General features: G+C 35.0%; 1 long non-coding RNA gene across 1 annotated transcript; it reads left to right on the plus strand.

Annotated features, from left to right (window-relative positions):
• The first annotated feature begins 1,113 nt into the window (after nt 1–1,113).
• Nucleotides 1,114–3,198, plus strand: LOC133790119 (uncharacterized). Its single transcript, XR_009873911.1, has 3 exons — nt 1,114–1,261; nt 1,421–2,649; nt 2,761–3,198. It is a non-coding gene; the product is annotated as an uncharacterized LOC133790119 (long non-coding RNA).
• Nucleotides 3,199–4,032: the final 834 nt, after the last annotated feature.

Genomic DNA, 4,032 nt, shown 5'->3' on the forward strand with positions numbered 1-4,032 from the left:
TAATAAATGCAGATTTGGTCAAGGATGTAATCACCGTAATAATGGTAAATATTCTGATTGATATCAGAAATTATGGTAAAGATTGTGATTGATCAATATCACTAATTTTGTGGGATTTTTGGCATTAATTCCCTTGTGTCCACACTTGGTACTCCACCCCATATGAAGCCTATAAAAGGAGGCTTCACCTTTCATTCTAGAGACACCAACAAATAGAGTCACTCACTAAAAAGCTCTCTTGTCTTCTTCTTCTTTGTTTTTCGTAAGTCTTAATAAGGTGATAGAGTGAAGGTATTAATCCGAGTTCGCTGGAGTAGTGAAAGTGGTGTATTCCTCTACTCGTTAGTCGTTGTATCCTGATAAGTGGTTGCTCACGTATCCTCTAACACCAATCAGGTAGAGGGGACAAATCTGCTTTAAGGAAAGCGTGTTTTACGTGCCTCGGCTTTCTTTTCAATTACCAGTTTTATAATTTATTATTTTATATTTATTTTTTATGTTCTTCAATTAATAATATATTATTATATTTGTTAATTTTCTCCATTCTATTTATTTAAATTCTAACACAACTCATTCTTCATAAGAGATTACTTTAGCCTCAAATATCTTTATCAAAGATTTGGCACTCGCTTTTGATGATTTAGGAGCCATTTTCAGAAAATTAGGGTTACAAAGATTGGAGGAAAATAAAGATGAAACAAAATTGATGAGGGAATAGTGATAATGGAATGGGAAGATACTCTTTTATATAAATTCAAAAATTAAAAGTCGCGAAAATAGTCATTGATGGGAGTTAATTCAATAAATAGCGGGAAGGATAAATGCGAAGAGACGTGTGCAGGGAAATACTTTAGTGCAGTTTTTGGCATGTGATCCTCGCCCTTAAGTAAACAAAAAGGAGTTTATAGTTAAGGACGAGGGGCAATTGTGGTGGGCATTTTTTTTCCACGTAATCATTATTTTCCTGTTTTATATGTATTACTAAAATAATATGGAGTATATGTATTATTATAAATTGAGAAAATACGCTCAAGTCACGTGACTAATAAGGTGGAAAAATATATTGATATGTTTACAGGAGGAATGCTGAAATGCGTGTTCCACTAAATGGCAAAACGAGTAACAAGTCATGAAAGATAAGAAACAGAAGCATTGGCTTTGGCCTCTAAAAAGTGGCGAACAATGTCATCGGATTAGAAGAGGTCGGTTATGAACAGAGGGAAAAGGAATTTGGAATAGACATGTGGACCAATGGCAATAAGTCATTTCTAACCCTTCTCTGTTTCTTTGCTATAAATAACTGACTTTTATCCTAGATAGGAGGTTTTTTGTTTTTTTCTTTGCTAGATTGTTACTCTGTCAAAAAATATAGAGTAAACTGACTTAAACATCACAAAGTTTTTTTGTTTTTGTTTTTCAGGCACCCACTATAGGTTCTTGCAAAAGATTGTTTACAAGGAGCTTATCCCAATAGTTTATTTACTGAACACGGAATTAAAGACAGGTTAAAGTTAAGATGAGGAAAGATTCATATCCATATTTTCCATTTCAGGAAACAAAAGTACTCAGGAAAATCGACCTGAATAGAAGCATAGATAAAATGGAAGAAAGTGAGGAAAGGAGGAGTATCAGAGAAGAAAGGAAAGAGAGAAGTGGAAGCGAAAGAAGAAAAGACTATTTTCTTACCAATTAAAATATGAAGCGAAGGCACTCTGCAAAAAAATTCCATGTCAAATGATCATTCTTGATTTGAGATGGTGAAAAATGTTATTTTCCTCTGATTTCTTAATTTGATCAAAGGGTCATTCCTGAACTTTTTGTAAAACATATAATTGTACGGCGTAAGCATTTTATTGTTATACTCATCAATAAATATTTTTTATTGATGCTCTTAATATATGTGACACTATAATTAATTAATTGCCAAACACAAACAAGTTTGAATGCACCATCTTGTTTGTTGAGTTGATCATAATGAATATAATAATAGTAACAACTACAATTGTGAAGATATATTTTTTTTAGTGGTGGGGCCCACTTACTTTATTATTTGTCTGATTTTCTTTTTTTTTCTTTCTTTCCTTTCTTTTCTTTTCTTTTTCTTTCCTTTTTCTGTTTCGCCCAAGCACTTCTCCTTCTTCTTCTTCTTTGTCTTCTTCTTTTTCTTCTTTTGCTCTCTACAACAACCCACGTCGGGGTATCACACAGTCGTTGCTGGAGTTCTCTTTTGCTGCCACGCGCCGGAGCTGGAGCACCAGTGGCCGGCGACAAACTCATCCTCAATACCTCAAGGCCATCGGACTTAAGATGCACACGAACGGAGCAGTCAAAGTTTCGTCGTCAAAACTTTGACTGCACTTTCCGGCGAACCCAGACCTACATTCGGTGAATGGGTGGTACCGTTGGAACCAGTGTGAAGGGAGGAACGTCGCCCACTAATTCATTTCAGTCAACTCACCATTTTTCTCCGGTGAAATTTTGGGTATCTCCGCCCCTTTGGAGGCAGTTTCCGGCGACACCGGAGGTTAGTTGGGCAAAGAGGCTGTACTTCCGTGATGTACTACTCGAGAGGATCGTTTTGATATATACCATGCATATATTCGTCAACGTTCCCGGTACTGCTATCAACTGCTAGTGTGCACTGCTTGGGTATGGTTTCGGAACTTGAATTTTTAAATATGGTCATATTATATGTCGTTGGACACGATTTTGAATAAGGAATTCAATAATGATAATCGTTTGCTCATTTGATGCTCGTAGGAAAATCGTGATATATAGATCCAATTTAATTCACTCTAGGATAATCGTTAAGCTTAGGAGTGTCGCTTGGGGCTCGGACTGAAAATTCTTAAGAGGTAGGGACTCAACTTGACTATTGGACTTGTTGTACTCTTATTGAATTGCATTAACATTTTCCAATTTTGATATTGATAAAATGTTTGAAAAATGGAAAACTTAATCTGCATGTTTTCTGTTCTGTTCTGAGGGCACTGAGTGCCAAATATATTATTTTGTTAACTTAATTATGCAGGTTATGATTTTTGGGTTTTATACAAATGCAGCTGTTATGCTGCCCAATTTTCTAAAATAAAAAGGGAATATGTTTCTTTCTTTTCATGTTTACCTGCATTTGGTTATATCGATAAGAGCCATAGTGATCATGATTTGTGCATGTTGTTGTTTCACGACCTAGTCTCTGTGTCATCATTGGTAGATCAGGTGTCCACTCACCTGTAGGTTTAAAGACCTATCATCTGTATACAGGAAGTGTTCTGAGCCTCCCCATTGTGGTGGTTATCAGGTCCGGCTACCTGGTTTAGGATGTTGGATTTTCTATGGTGGGTAACGGGAACTAGGGGTCTAGTGGATGGTATGATGTGCACTGGTAGCTATGCTCTTATGATTATTTATGGTTTCTCTCTATTTTGGTTTATACATGATGATGTATGTTTTGTTTTAAAAAGCTAACCATGTAGGGGTTTTTATTGAACTTTTGAGTCCTATGTTATTAGTTGCTTTCCTACTGGACTTTATAAGCTCACCCCCTATATCTCTCCCTGGTCCTATCTTTTGAATATTATGTATGATATTTGGAACCTATCAGTCTGTATATCTAAGTTAGCTATGTAATAGTTAAAAATGAGGAATGATGGATGGTAAGTATTATTTTGGTGTTTTATGACTTATTAAATTTAAATGTTTGGTGACTACATAACTGTGGGGATATTATTGTTCTATGTATTAAGATAAATGATCCTACTTTTATCCGTAATATTTTCATATATAATTATAGGAGTTATTCCATTGTCTTGACATATAATTATAGTAATATTTAAAATAAATTAAATGATCATTTATAAAGACTATTTTCCACCAAGGGTCAAAGTTTGACCTTTGACCACCCAAGTTATGGATATTACAACTCTGGCACAGCCTAGGGCTCGGGTTGTGACAACAATAATTAATAATAATGATGAGAAAACACACCATAAGGAACAGACAACATAATAATTAATAGTCACATTTATATAT

Source organism: Humulus lupulus, chromosome 7, assembly GCF_963169125.1.
Source record: "Humulus lupulus chromosome 7, drHumLupu1.1, whole genome shotgun sequence".
Classification (NCBI taxonomy): domain Eukaryota; kingdom Viridiplantae; phylum Streptophyta; class Magnoliopsida; order Rosales; family Cannabaceae; genus Humulus; species Humulus lupulus.